We start from the raw sequence: 16,763 nt of genomic DNA, 5'->3' as shown, positions 1-16,763 counted from the left end.
TGTCTAACACACACACACACACACACCTGTCTAACACACACACACACACACACCTGTCTAACACACACACACACCTGTCCAACACACACACACACACACCTGTCTAACACACACACACCTGTCTAACACACACACACACCTGTCTAACACACACACACACACCTGTCTAACACACACACACACCTGTCTAACACACACACACACACCTGTCCAACACACACACACACACCTGTCTAACACACACACACACACACACACACCTGTCTAACACACACACACCTGTCTAACACACACACACACACACACCTGTCTAACACACACACACCTGTCCAACACACACACACACACCTGTCTAACACACACACACACCTGTCTAACACACACACACACACCTGTCTAACACACACACACACACACACACACACACACACCTGTCTAACACACACACACACACACCTGTCTAACACACACACACACACACCTGTCTAACACACACACACCTGTCCAACACACACACACACCTGTCTAACACACACACACACACACCTGTCTAACACACACACACACCTGTCTAACACACACACACACCTGTCTAACACACACACACACCTGTCTAACACACACACACCTGTCTAACACACACAGACCTGTCTAACACACACACACCTGTCTAACACACACACACACACCTGTCTAACACACACACACACTTGTCTAACACACACACACCTGTCTAACACACACACACACACCTGTCTAACACACACACACACCTGTCTAACACACACACCTGTCTAACACACACACACACACCTGTCTAACACACACACACACCTGTCTAACACACACACACACACACCTGTCTAACACACACACACCTGTCCAACACACACACACACCTGTCTAACACACACACACACCTGTCTAACACACACACACACACACACCTGTCTAACACACACACACACACACACACCTGTCTAACACACACACACACACACACCTGTCTAACACACACACACACACCTGTCTAACACACACACACCTGTCCAACACACACACACACCTGTCTAACACACACACACACACACACCTGTCTAACACACACACACACCTGTCTAACACACACACACACCTGTCTAACACACACACACACCTGTCTAACACACACACACCTGTCTAACACACACAGACCTGTCTAACACACACACACACCTGTCTAACACACACACACACCTGTCTAACACACACACACCTGTCTAACACACACAGACCTGTCTAACACACACACACACCTGTCTAACACACACACACACACCTGTCTAACACACACACACACACACCTGTCTAACACACACACACCTGTCTAACACACACACACCTGTCTAACACACACACCTGTCTAACACACACACACACACACCTGTCTAACACACACACACACACCTGTCTAACACACACACACACACACCTGTCTAACACACACACACACACACCTGTCTAACACACACACACCTGTCTAACACACACACACACACCTGTCTAACACACACACACCTGTCCAACACACACACACACCTGTCTAACACACACACACCTGTCTAACACACACACACACACACACCTGTCTAACACACACACACCTGTCTAACACACACACACACCTGTCTAACACACACACACACACACACCTGTCTAACACACACACACACACACACCTGTCTAACACACACACACACCTGTCTAACACACACACACCTGTCTAACACACACACACACACCTGTCTAACACACACACACACCTGTCTAACACACACACACCTGTCTAACACACACACACACACACCTGTCTAACACACACACACACACACACCTGTCTAACACACACACACCTGTCTAACACACACACACACACACCTGTCTAACACACACACACCTGTCTAACACACACACACCTGTCCAACACACACACACACACACACACACACACCTGTCTAACACACACACACCTGTCTAACACACACACCTGTCTAACACACACACACACACACCTGTCTAACACACACACACACACCTGTCTAACACACACACACCTGTCTAACACACACACACACACACCTGTCTAACACACACACACACACACACACACCTGTCTAACACACACACACACCTGTCCAACACACACACACACCTGTCTAACACACACACCTGTCTAACACACACACACACCTGTCTAACACACACACACCTGTCTAACACACACACACACACACCTGTCTAACACACACACACACCTGTCTAACACACACACACCTGTCTAACACACACACACACACCTGTCCAACACACACACACACACACCTGTCTAACACACACACACACCTGTCTAACACACACACACACACCTGTCTAACACACACACACACACCTGTCTAACACACACACACCTGTCTAACACACACACACACACACCTGTCTAACACACACACACACCTGTCTAACACACACACACACACACACACCTGTCTAACACACACACACACCTGTCTAACACACACACACCTGTCTAACACACACACACACCTGTCTAACACACACACACACACACACACACACCTGTCTAACACACACACACACACACACACCTGTCTAACACACACACACACCTGTCTAACACACACACACACACACCTGTCTAACACACACACACACACACCTGTCTAACACACACACACACACACACACACCTGTCTAACACACACACACACACACACCTGTCTAACACACACACACCTGTCTAACACACACACACACACACACACCTGTCTAACACACACACACACACACACACACACCTGTCTAACACACACACACACACACACACCTGTCTAACACACACACACACACACCTGTCTAACACACACACACACACACACACACCTGTCTAACACACACACACGTTTATGACACCTGCAACAGGTTCAACTAAAACGACTCTCTACCGTTCAAAAGCGTTTTCACATTTGCATTGACAATGCCAAACAAAACAGAGGTAACCATTTCATTAATGTGTTACTGTGTTTATGTGACTGGATCTCCTTGAGGCCGAGCTGCTCCAGTGCTGAATCTTGTTCATCATGAGCCTCTCTCTAAAATGTTTAATCATTGCCAAAATATTACATTGTGATCAGCTGCATATGACTAGCAATTAGCTGCATACATCTATGCACGAATATAACTCAACACTGGACTCTTTTAATCACGAAATGATTCAATTTGTACTCTTTCTAATTTACTATCAATTAATTACAATTGCATTGTTATTTTAGACCTAAATCCACCAGGTGTCACCTTATTCTTGGGGGTAATACACCTTGTCGTTTAAAAAAAAACGGAATGGTTAAAACCCTTAATATGTAATAACCAACGTGATACAAGACAGTCATAAATAAAGTATTTATTTAAAATATATATTTTAAAATATTTTTCATAAAAATAAAAAAAACTTTTTTCTTCGGCGGGCCACATGAAGATGGTCTACAGGTCTCTGATTGGCCGCCACTGTGTGCAATGTATTATGACGTAATCACGCTTGTATAGCGCTTTTCCTGCAAACGTTGCAGCTCAAAGTGCTCCAATCATTATATAATCTTAATTGAATTATTTAGTCATTTAAAGGCAATATTAAAAAGATGGGTTTTTAGTCTTGACTTGAACATATTTGCTGAGGTTGCATCCCTAATGTAAACTGGCAGTGCATTCCACAATTTGGGTGCATAAAATGAGAATGCAGCCTCACCAAATCTCTTCTTTTGTACTTGTGGTACACAGAGAAAACCAGCGTCAGAAGACCTGAGAGCTCAGTATATAGACTGTGAAGAGAAGTATAGTACTGTATAACACTGTTCAGTCAGACAGATTTTCAGTCAGACAGATTTTCATCCTTTTAATCCGTTTTTTATGTGAAGCTACTTTTTGTGTCTGAAGCTACTTTGACTTCACGTAACAAGTTGACCAGAATGTGACGATCTGAACTCTGTTGTGTTGCAGGTGAAGAGTAGGAGCACGAGGAAGAGCACCAAATGCGTTTGGAAGAGCGCAAAGAAGAGCGCCAAATACGTTAGGAAGAGCGCAAAGAAGAGCGCCAAGACTGATGCAGGTGAGAGTTTTCTGTTGACTTCTCCCTGTAGACTTCTATAACTTCTATGTTGAAGACTTGGTTTGATGAGAAGAAAAAATGTCTTTCATTCCTATTAAACATCCGATCACAGACAATGATAATGACTCGAACATCAATCCAATATCCACATGCTAACATTCATTATGAATGCATGGCCATACATATCATTTTGAATGCAAGACTGGGAAATGGCTCCATCATGGTATGCTAGTGTGAATATTGTAAACACAACCATTGATTGTCTTAATGTACTACAGACTATATTTCATAGCTGGCAATAAAACCCCAGAATCCTCTCTGTTTGGTTCTTTTAGCTCCTTCTGTGATGTCCTCTGCTTCCGGAACGAAGAGTGAGGACAGAGGAGCAGTAATCAAGCTGCTGGCGGATCAGGACTCCTTCCCCATCCTGATGAAGTTCATGAAGGGTCTCACTGATGAGTCAGTATTATGCGCTCTACTGTATCTATGCTCCCTATCAAATCAAATCAAATCAAATTTTATTTGTATAGCGCATTTCTTACAAGATGCAACTCAATGCGCTTCACACAATGAAAATGTTCAGTCAATCAGTCAATCAATCAATCAATACTGACAGAGCCGCGAGCAGGCAAAAGTAAAAAACCTGTATACTATGTAGCCAGGAAAAATTCCCTTGCAGCCCTCTACCAATAGAGCGACTACTAGCCAGTTTGCTTACCAGTACCCAGCGGTCCCCCAGGGGAGGCCAGGACCACCGGCACAAAGCAAGCAAGCAAGGGCAAAAACCTGTACACCATGTATCCAGGAAAAATTCCTTGCATATTATCGGCGTACACACTGTCCATACATTTTGTGTTGTATTTGCATCGTTCTGCATCCAGTATGGTCACAGGTCCTGCCAAAAGAGAAACTTAAGCACAGTTATGATGCAACAACACAATAGAGACAATAAAGATGACAGCAATACAACCTGATGGTGGTCCTGGTACACCCTTGTACCGGTTCCAGTACTGCTCTAGGTGCTATTTGGAGCTGACAGTGCCTCATCAGCACTCGGGTCCATTTTCCTGTCAACACAAATCTCAAAAACACGAGTATGGTGTAATGGCCTAGTGATCCTAGTTCTATAATGTCCAATGTCTCCCTTAGTATCAAAAGGCGACATTGAATAAGTAGGTTTTGAGGTCACGCTTAAAAATGAGTTTTAGACAACCTCAGGCCCTCAGGTAGGGTGTTCCACAATCTAGGAGCATATATGCTAAAAGCTGATCCTCCAAATCTCTTTGTCCTAGCCTCTGGCACTATTAAAAGTTCTGTGCCACTAGACCGTAGGGGTCTAGCTGGTGTGTATCTTATGAGCATGTCCACCATGTAATTGGGTGCATCACAGTGAAGTGATTTATAAACTAGTAAAAGGATCTTAAAGTCTATTCTATGACTGACAGGGAGCCAGTGTAGTGATCTCAAGACAGGTGTGATGTGCGCTCTCCGTTTGGTCCTAGTAAGGACACGAGCAGCAGCATTTTGAACCATTTGTAGTCTATTTATCATTTTTTTGGGGAGACCTGTCAGGAGAGAATTACAGTAATCTAGCCTACTAGTAACAAACGCATGCATTAATTTTTCAGTGTCTGCCTGGGAGAGAAATGATTGTACCTTAGTGATGTTTCTTAGATGGTAGAAGGATGTTTCTATACACACCCAATATTTTGCACCCTGCGCATAAACAGTACAACAAGTGTGAGCCAAGACCAAAACAACTGAAAATGTTGACTTGTTTCTTTACCAGGCAGTGGACGGTGATCCATGACGGCATGACAGACCCTGTAAGTGTATTTGATGTGTGTAAACCCACCAGTACCGTTGTTTCACAACTTTGTTTATCCTGTGTTGTATGTCCTATGAATGGATTTCTCAGCATGTATATTATGTGTATCAAAGCAAGGCTTTATAATTGACCTGTCTTTAGTGTTCGAGAACACACTATAAATATGTTCTGTCATTGAAGGTAAGTGTCCCGCCTCCAGCCCCAGGACAGGAGGGCATTGAGGTTGCCCACGACGATGGACACAGCAGAGGTAAGTCAACATGTAGAACACATCGACCAAGGACATACTAACCATACTAATGAAGTATTCTATTCTGTAGCTATAGGCCTGGTGAAGCTCATATGAACTCTCTCTCCTCTCTCTAGCGGCCAGCCCAGTGACAGCTGTGACGACGCCTTGTGAGGGGAGTGGAGCTTCAAAGCCCAAGAAGCGTTCCCTCCTCCAGCGGATTCTCAAATCTGTGAGGAGCCTTGGCAGCTGCTGTCTCAGCATGTATATTATGTGTATCAAAGCAAGGCTTTATAATTGACCTGTCTTTAGTGTTCGAGAACACACTATAAATGTATGTATTCGGTTGTTAAGTCTGACGTCAAACGTGACGTTTAGCAATTTCCGGGTCCAAACCAGAAATTCCCTCCACCAGAGTACCAGTGTACTACAGAGGTAGAATGACAGTTCAATCGTTTTTTAGACTCAGATCTATTCATACAACAAGGGACACAGCACTTTCCCGTTTTTCCCATATTTGTCAGCGTCTTTGAGCCTCGGAAAAGCGCCATATAAATATAATGAATTATTATTATTACTGAGGCATTTCGAAGACAGCGCCTCAGCCACCTTTGGACCCAGAAACACGTCACGACTAGTGCACTGTATTCTAATGGCTCATAGATAGTGTTATTGAATTCTTGCTTACACGACTGCATATTAAGCCTCACAGGAATGTCTTTGCAGGACTCCCAGAGCAAGCAGAGTGGATACAGTATGCACCAGCTCCAGGGGAACAAAGAGTTTGGCAGCGAGAAGAAGGGCTATCTGATGAAGAAGAGTGATGGGTAGGTGGCCTGATGAAGATTGTCAAAAGCCAATCTTTAGTCTAATCCTTGAAATAAGCTTAATCAAGGTCTAGCATATCAGCCCTCTATGGACCATTGGTAACAACTTCATTTGTGGTCGTTGTTGCCACGTTTTCATGTTGCTGCCACATAGATTAGGTGATAAAAAAGTACAACAATTATTACTTGATATGTTTGTCACCTAGGTTACGAAAGGTCTGGCAAAGGAGGGAGTGTTCAGTAAAGAGTGGCTTCCTCACCATCTCACATGCCACAGTGAGTACAACATCACCCATAATCCATAACTACAGCAACGCACGCACGCACACACACACACACACACACACACACACACACACACACACACACACACACACACACAGAGTGATTTATGTTTCTTCTCTGTAAAGTGGCCATACCACCTCAGGAGGGTGTGGGTGGGTGCAAAGGGTTGTAGATATACCCACAATAAAATGACTATTACTTCATAGCATATAGCTTTCATTGGCTAAGCTCATTCATTTCTTAATATTCTCTTCCTGTCATTTAGTCCAATAAGCAGCCAGTGAGACTGAACCTGCTCACCTGTCAGGTCAAACCCACCGGGGAGGACAAGAAATGTTTTGACCTCTTCTCCCGTAAGTCGCAACACTACTGGTAGTTCTTGACTTGACTCAATTGAAAAGGACTAGGATCACAAACCGGCACAGCACAGTTGAGGAGCTTAGAATGATAAGGTTCTATCTCCGTTTAGGGTAGTTCAGAGATATTGAGCGTCAAAGTTTTTACATTCCATTATGTTTTGTGAGATGGAACCTTTGTATTTTATGAATTACTAAGTAAAAAATGTCAACATTTAAAAAATAACACCACACAGGCATTAATAAACACCTAATGGATCAGATTATGTAAAAAACTAAATGTTGACAAAAATTGAGATATAAACGTCACGAGTTGATGAGTGAGAGGTCACAGAGGACATCTTCTACCTCAACAGTGATTACAGAGACAGTACCAAACTCGGCTAGGAGTTTTTTTTACAAAATGTTAATGTTTAGTGTCACAAGAGGTACAGTATGATGTTGCATAAACTAAACTGTGGGTCATCTTTCTCTCTCACACAGTTAATCGCACATATCACTTCCAGGCTGAGGATGAGCAGGAGTTTGTGATGTAAGATACTTACATATTAAAAAACGTATTTTAGTAGCCCAGGCTTTTGTTTAGTTAAACCAACCCTGAGTATGGTTGTGCTTAACCACAGGGTGACACTATTACACAGCTCATCTCAAGAAACATAGATACTGGAAATACCTTTTTTGTCCAAAGATCATGCATATCAGATTTTGTGCAGATCCACCCAGAAACTGGTCATTTTTATGGTGGAAGTGGGCATGATCAAAACATGAACCATACCATATCAAAACAACTCACTCTCACTGACCCATGTGTGTGTAGATGGATCTCTGTGCTGACCAACAGTACGGAGGAGGCTCTGAACATGGCGTTCCGTCGGGCGAAGGAGAGTAGAGGGGGGGAGGACCTGACCAAAGCCATCATAGAGGATGTGCTCCGCATGCCGGGCAACGAAGTGTGCTGTGACTGTGGCGCTGCAGGTAAGCCCAAGTGTGTGTTTGTGTGTGCATGTGTGCGTGCGTGTGCGTGCATGCGTGTCACAGAAAGAGAGAATCCAGCCCAAGACAGAGAAAGAGAGAAGCCAGCCCACAGCCCTCATAGGGTTTACCACGGTCATCAGACACATCATACCCTGTCTGCATCATGCTGCTGTGCTGCACTGCTGCATCTATTTCCTGAGGAGATGAATCCTCCTTCTCTATTCCACTTCCTGTGGCAGGTCTCCTCCCACCCTACTGCTACCCGGGCAGATCCCATCGCTCAGGCTTGTTGTGTATTCTCTTAATGCAGCAAAAAAAATTACGCAGCTCGACTCCCTCTCACTCTCACTCATTTTCTCTCTCTTTACCTTGCTCTCTGTCTCTCTCTATCTCCCCCCTTCTTTTGATTGTTAATGTGTTCAAATAGAAAGCAAAAAAACAGGAACACGTTCCATCAATGATAACAAGGGGATGATGATATACAATAATATCCCTCTCCCTCAGCCCCATCCCTCTCTTTTTAATATTATTGATGGTTACATTTTGTGAAATGATGCATTCAGCCATACAAATATGGTGTTACAAACTCCTTTGTATACCTTTTGATTAATTATTTGTGATTAATTTGTCTTTGTGTTGTGTGTGTGGTGCCATTATTCAGTGCTTTCAAGGGCTTGATATCAAGTCAAAATGGACTTGATATCAAGTCAAAATGGACCGTGCGCCCTCTTGTGTTTAAATAATGTAACTGCTTTGGTCTCCCTCCACAGAGCCTAAGTGGCTGTCCTCTAACCTGGGCATCCTGACCTGTATTGAGTGCTCTGGGATCCACAGGGAGATGGGCGTCCACATTTCCCGCATACGGTCTATGGAACTGGACAACCTAGGGTCTTCCGAGCTCTTGGTATATTACATTTTTCTGTATTTTAATTAGATAATCTTTACTTTACTATCCTGCCTAGAGACCGAGTAACTAGTCGAAATTTAAATAGCTTTTATTAAACAATCATTTTAAGCAGTAGAGACAGTATGCCTGCTCTAAATTATGGAATTGTAGAGGTGGACTTGTGGATGTGTAGTTTTATTTGATTTGATTTGTCTTTTCTCTCTCCTTAGCTGGCCAAGAACATAGGGAACAGTAGTTTCAATGACATCATGGAAGGGAACTTGCCGAGTCTCTCACCAAAGCCCACTCCGTCAAGTGACATGTGAGTCTCTACATAATCAGATTCCAGTCGGTTGAAGACACTGAGTTCAATAGGGTCTGTTGACTTTGACCACTGTCACGTCACTGTAATTGTTGCCAATGCTAGAGGGTCACTTTTAGAATGTTCTTGTCCCACTTTGGACCCCTGCTTTTTACACTGTACTGTGTTGTTGCCAGGTTTCATTTATCATTTGTGTGACTTGATGTGAACGTATTCTAACATACTGTACAGAATGCAGAACCTTTATAGAATACATGCTAAATATGGCAACATCATAGCCATGGAGATTTTAAACACGAAATAGTGTAGAAACCAACTATATTATTTTCTGTGGCAGGACGGCAAGGAAGGAGTACATCTACGCTAAATATGTGGATCATAAGTTTGCCCGTCAGACCGGTGCCACGGTAACGGGCAAGCTGGCCGAGCTGTACGAGTCGGTCCGCTCCCGAGACCTGCTGCCGCTGGTCCAGGCCTACGGCGAGGGGACGGAGCTGATGGAGCCGCTACCTGAGGCAGGGAAGGTGAGGACCCCTCTCACCGCTGAGGCGGTCCAGGCTGAGGCCAAAGGAAAGAAGAGGTCCAGGTTCCTCAAGTTCCTCCCCAAGTTCAGCCAGCTCAAGGCCGGCTTCAAGGTAAACCAGATGTTACTATACTTCATACATTCCTGTCCGAGTTTGACATTTAATAGTCTCTGTAAACATTAAGACCGTTCAATGTTTGATCTTATAGATCTGTCATCTATATACACTAGTGTTGTTCCGATACCGATACTAGTATCGGCATGGCCACCGATACGCACCAAAATGCTGGTATCGGTATCGGCGAGTACTTGACAAAAACGTAAATTTTGTTTTTTATTTTTTTATTTTTTTTACTTAAGTTTTACAAAAACTTTACGAGTTTTACAAAGGTTTTGAGCAGTGCCAGAATAAGTGTTAGCAATAATTTTACATCGAGGTGAGTATGCGGCTCAAAAAACATGTTTTTTTGTTTTGTTTTTTCAAACGCCGTGGTATCGGATCGGTACTCGGTATCGGCAAGTACTGCATGGTCAGGTATCGGTATCGGTATCGGGATCAAAAAATGGTATCGGAACAACACTAGTTTACGGTTTCACCAACTGCAGTCACAAATGTGCCCCTTAGGCTTGACGACTGGTATAGGAAAGATAGCAATGAAAGTAAAAATGCACTTTAGCTGTAGCCCATTGTGCGCATATACGACATATAAACGATACGTTTCTTTTCACTGTTTTCAATCCCTCATCGCTATATTCAATGCCAAAACCAGAATTAATAACCCCACAACACAGATTTGTAGCAATCCAGGGCTTCCTCAAACTGTTGCCATGTTCTCAACTCTGAACAAACATTTGAGCAAGAAGCAACTGCGTTCCAGACCAACTCCACCTCCGACTTTGAATGAAAAGCAGGATAAACCGAAAACCCGCACAGTTCACTAGTGTATTGAACCGTGGAAGGCGAACCGTACCGTCCGATATAAAACCGAGAACCGTTGCACCCCTACTGACTACCCTGTCTCACCCTCCCTCACACCACCTGACTACCCTGTCTCACCCTCCCTCACACCACCTGACTACCCTGTCTCACTCTCCGTCACACCACCTGACTACCCTGTCTCACCCTCCCTCACACCACCTGACTACCCTGTCTCACCCTCCCTCACACCACCTGACTACCCTGTCTCACTCTCCGTCACACCACCTGACTACCCTGTCTCACCCTCCCTCACACCACCTACCCTGTCTCACCCTCCGTCACACCACCTGACTACCCTGTCTCACCTTCCCTCACACCACCTGACTACCCTGTCTCACCCTCCCTCACACCACCTGACTACCCTGTCTCACCTTCCCTCACACCACCGGACTATCCTGTCTCACCCTCCGTCACACCACCTGGTTATCCTGTCACACCCTTCCTCACACCACCAGCTGTCTCATCACTGCCTCTTTTTTATTTTTTTTTCAATTCCAGCCTCATCATCTTCTCTTTCACCCTGGCTGAACATTGGGTGATAATGGATTGGAATGCCTTTGACTTGGTTTATCTGATAACAGGTTAACAGTATCAGACGAGACCTAAATACTTTTGCTCTGCTAACTGCTAATGACAACGCTTGCCTTCCTCAAGGCCTATCTATGTCAGCAACCTGCTCTTCTGGATCTTCTGAATTCTTCGTTCAAGCAGTTGACGCGCCTAATCAGACCTCTGTTTGCTGCTTGCAGTGTTACCCATACGTCGGCGAGACTGTGGTGGGCCGTGATCGACAATATTTTAGCTGAGACTGTGGTCGACCCGCCACAGTCTCACAGCATCCTGTGGGAAACACTGGCTTTACAGTACTGCAGTCGGGGTCGTATGATGGAATGAGATGTTGTCACAAGATAATGAAGCCACAGCCTTTTATAGGACTCTGTAGCTGCCACCTGCTTCTGTCAGGGGAGGGAATGCTTGTCCGTCTGCCAAGTGTATTGTCTGTCTGTCTGCAAGCAATTAGCCCTCTGCTGGCACCGCTTCTCACTGTTAAACCAGACAGCCAGACAGGCAACTTGTCAGCCCGTGTCATTTCCGTCTACTGTCAATTCCTTCCCATTCCCAAAAAGTCAATTTTTAAAGTTTGGTAGACAAGACACTGAGACTAGCCTTCTGTTGGTCAGAAACTTACCGTTAGCCTTGTTCGCAGAGCGCCAGGCTAACCAGGTGCAAGCGTCAGTGTATGTGTGGATCTTATTACCCTCACACAGTGACAAAACATATAGGGTGTAATGTGTCAAAGGTAGAGAAACAATCATTAGACTTTAAGGTATGTGGTGCTTGGATCATCTCATAATTTGTGTGAAGAATCATCATCAAACATACGTGTCTACATAAGGCTACATGGCTACAATAAATGCAGCCTACTATTATTACACATTGATCACTCATTACGTTTTCAGCCTATTCTCTTTATGATATCATCAGCTGCCTTGGCTCACTTTCTAGTCTAGGTTATACATGTAGCCACCAAAACATAACAAAGGCTTATAGCCTGCAAGTGCACACCAACCCTCGACGTATCAGTTCTGCGTGCCTCAGTAGTAAATCCTCTTTGCGTAGCCAGTGCTCAAGCAGCTTAGCAGCCAGACCTCTCCCGTGTCAACCAGGTAGGGGTCATGTCAGCGCGCAGGCACGTCACCATTGGAGAGCAGGGATGAGGTAGAGTTCAGGGAGACGGAGAGAGAAAGTGACAAGAAGAAAGAAAGAATCTGGGATTACAGCCAAGCTGTAAATGGCATTCGGAGATCCTGGAGGGAGAGGGAGACACCTCTTCTGTGACTGGGGTTGGTGCCGGCTAGGACTAGGCTGGTGGGGCTGCAGGGTGTATGACAGAAATGAAGGCTGACTTGGGGATGGAAACAGTTCCTTGACGAGTAGTGGCGTGACTAGTGGCGTAGTAGTGGTACTGCACTGTTACTTTTCAGAGGTCATTGGGGCTAGAGGGACTTTGGTTTGTTGTGCAGGTTTCAGTCAGAACTTGGAACAACTGAAGATAGAGGATAGTTGATCTCCAAGCTCTAACTGTTGAAATGCTGTACATTGCACCTTGACTTGAAGTGATGTGTAGTGCCTACCTGCTGTGTTTTGATTTGATCCCATTAACAAACTGTTTATCTCCCACCCCCCACAGGTCCCTCTCCTCCTTCCCTCCCCTGCCCCCCCCCCCGCCGGTGGCTGCCAAGTTGCCATGGAGAACTCGTCTGTGGCGTCGGCGTCCTCGGAGGCCCGCATCACACGCTGGCAGGAGATCGAGGAGCTGGAGCGCTTCATCGACAGCTATGTGTTGGAGTACCAGGTGCAGGGCCTGCTGAGCGACAAGAACGAGAACGACGGAGACGTGGACAAGCCCCAGTCTCATGTCACCCAGGTTAGCGAATGTTTAAGTCCCAGTCCCATATCACTCAGGTTAGCTAATGCAGGGCTCTCAAGTCTCACGCATTGGGCGTGAGACACACGCATTTCAACCCGTTCACACGCTCACACGCCACACCTTGTCTCACGTCCAATGCGTGAGACTTGAGAGCCCTGCTAATGCTAAAGCCACAGTCTCACATCTCTCAGGTTAGCTAATGCTAATGGTAAAGTCCCAGTCCCATATCACTCAGGTTAGCTAATGCTAAAGCCACAGTCTCACATCTCTCAGGTTAGCTAATGCTCAGGCTAAAGCCACAGTCCCACATCTCTCAGTTTAGCTAATGCTGAAGCCACAGTCCCACATCACTCAGGTTAGCTAATGCAACAGTCACAGTCGCTAGGCTAACCAGACCCAAGCCTTTATGAGTGGATCATATTACATGATCTCACACAGTGAGATTAAAACATATAGGGCGTAGTGTGCGGATAAGAGCATTAGCACTTAACCTCTCATCTCTCAGGTTAGCTAAGGCTAATGCTGTCGCTAAAACCACAGTCCCACATCTCTCAGGTTAGCTAAGGCTAACTGTAGCTATACTGTACCACTACAAGACTGCTACAGTAGAGCGCACCAATACTCTGCTATTCCGTGCTTTTGTCAGGCTAAACCAGATATATCAACAGCTAAGTTCTATTTACTGGCAATATAGTTTAAAGTTGTAGTAGACAGGTTATTTTTCATTCAAATATTGCCAAACGACCCTGGTATATCTGTAGCAGTTTGGCACCTAGTGCCTACTGCCAACCAAAATGTGCTTACGTACACAGAAAACTGGGGTAGAGAACCTCATGGGAGGTCTTGTCAGCTGAGCACTCACAAAATAGAGGTGCTAAAATTAGGAGATGAATTGACCAGAAGTGCAGTCCAGAATGATGGAGAAGGTGAGATGTGCAAACCCCATCTGTAGCAACCGTGGCATGCGGACCATGCCTTTGACTTAGCTCACAATGGAAAGTAGTGTTGTTCCGATACCGATACTAGTATCGGCATGGCCACCGATACGCACAAAAATGCTGGTATCGGTATCGGCGAGTACTTTACAAAAACGTAAAAAAAAAAAATAGAATTTTTTTTAATTTTTTTTACTTAAGTTTTACAAAAACTTTACGAGTTTTACAAAGGTTTTGAGCAGTGCCAGACTAAGTGTTAGCAATAATTTTACATCGAGGTGAGTATGCGGCTCAAAAAACATGTTTTTTTGTTTTGTTTTTTCAAACGCTGTGGTATCGGATCGGTACTCGGTATCGGCAAGTACTGCACGGTCAGGTATCGGTATCGCTATCGGGATCAAAAAATGGTATCGGAACAACACTAATATACACAATCTCCTCTCATACACAGTGTTTTTAGGAGTTATGGTGTCTTACCAATTCCATTAATTATAGATAGATAGATAGATAGATAGATAGGCCTATCACGTAAACATGTTACTTTTTTTGTAATACTTTCACAGAGCTCCAAGAAGAGCGAGAAGAAGGACAGCCCAGCCCCAGAGGAAGCAGAGGAGCCCAAGGCTGAAGGCTGCATCCTGTCCCTAGCGGCCGTCTTCAGGAGGATGGCATCAGCCCTCAACCCCTTCAAGAAGACCTCCAGGAAGACCCAGAAGCCCACCTGAATGAGTCAATAAATGTTTGATTCTGTGCATTCAATCTATTGTATTCCTTGTCTTTTCTCATTTCACAGTTGGATTTAATCATCCACATTACCAGAGATCGGCTTTAAGGGCAGCCTTCATGGACCGGTGAAAACGTTCACACAGGCCATTGGCCTGTGGGTGGTAAGCCGTAGTGCGGTGGAGGGAGACACCCAGCTGCTGAGTAATGGAAGTCCATAAGCCAGAAGTGAACTGGGCCCCCCGATCAGAGGACAGGTCTGAGGGGACCCCAAACCGGGAGACCCAGGTGCCGATGAATGCGCGGGCCACCTCAGCTGTGGTAGTCTCCGTCAGTGGGACGGCCTCTGGCCAACGGGTGGTCAGCACCAGAACAGCGAAGTGCGCTGCTGGACAAGGCCAAGTCCTTCCGGCCGATCCCTACCTCATGCCACAGCGTTCCTAAGGTACGTGTCCCGCCTGATCTTAAGGCAGCGGGGTATGTCTTTATCCGCCAAGACGCCCATCGAGCCCCTCTGCAACCGCCCTATGATGGTCCCTACCGGGTCGTGGAGACAGGCGACAAATCCTTTATTATCGACATGGGGGGTAGTAAGGAACGCATCTCGGTGGATCGCCTTAAGCCAGCTCATCTGGACTTGGACCGTCCCATCGAGGTGGCCCACCCGCCTCGCCGCGGTCGCCCCCCTGTTAAAACAGTCCCGACCCTAGCTCCTGCAGACCCCCTGCCCTGCCGTCCGAGGCCGGCCAAACGTCCGCCTGTTGTTTTTCCCCTGCCTCGGTCTCCTGTGCCTGCTCAAGGGCGCCAGAGTCGCTTTGGGCGAGTTATCAGAGTCCCTGACCGTTTTTTGGGGCCGGTTCTTGTGAATTCTGGGGGGACGTGTGTAGTGACCGCTCGTTAGCGAGCAGAGTATTCGTAATTCACGGCGTTCCAGCCTTGTACAAAGCACTGTTGATATGTTTGTGTTTACTCCATCACCCAGGCTGCTTAGCGGGTGATATGACGGGATATAAGTGGGACGGAAATGAATGAATGTTGTTGTTGTCAGTACGCATGCAGAGAGTGAGAATAAAGCACATGATTGTTTTTCTACCGGCAAACCGACTACATCGTCCTGTTATTGCCGTCACTCCTACAACATAGCCTTTATTTATGTAAACCAGCTCCTTCCCTTCTTGTGATTTTTTTTTTTAAAGTTTTTTTTTTTCCCTTTCCTAACACCAGGGGAGCCACCCCTCCTAAATTTCGTTGTTTGGTACCTGTACTGTAGCAATGACAATAAAGTCCATTCATTCATTCATTCAT

At 45.4% G+C, this 16,763-nt stretch overlaps 2 long non-coding RNA genes across 2 annotated transcripts; both read left to right on the top strand.

Moving 5' to 3' along the window:
• Positions 1-4,507: 4,507 nt before the first annotated feature.
• On the top strand, positions 4,508-6,233 carry LOC308163023. The gene is made up of 3 exons (XR_013937593.1): positions 4,508-4,618; positions 5,949-5,985; positions 6,168-6,233. It is a non-coding gene; the product is annotated as an uncharacterized lncRNA (long non-coding RNA).
• Positions 6,234-6,377: 144 nt separating this feature from the next.
• LOC308161505 lies at positions 6,378-7,279 on the top strand. The gene is made up of 3 exons (XR_013937536.1): positions 6,378-6,448; positions 6,943-7,043; positions 7,250-7,279. It is a non-coding gene; the product is annotated as an uncharacterized lncRNA (long non-coding RNA).
• The last annotated feature ends 9,484 nt before the right edge of the window (positions 7,280-16,763 follow it).

This window comes from Nansenia antarctica (assembly GCF_963989245.1).
Source record: "Nansenia antarctica genome assembly, chromosome: 7".
Lineage (NCBI taxonomy): Eukaryota > Metazoa > Chordata > Actinopteri > Argentiniformes > Microstomatidae > Nansenia > Nansenia antarctica.
The sequence above is the reverse complement of the archived record's forward strand: the minus strand, read 5'-3'. Positions and strand labels throughout refer to the sequence as shown.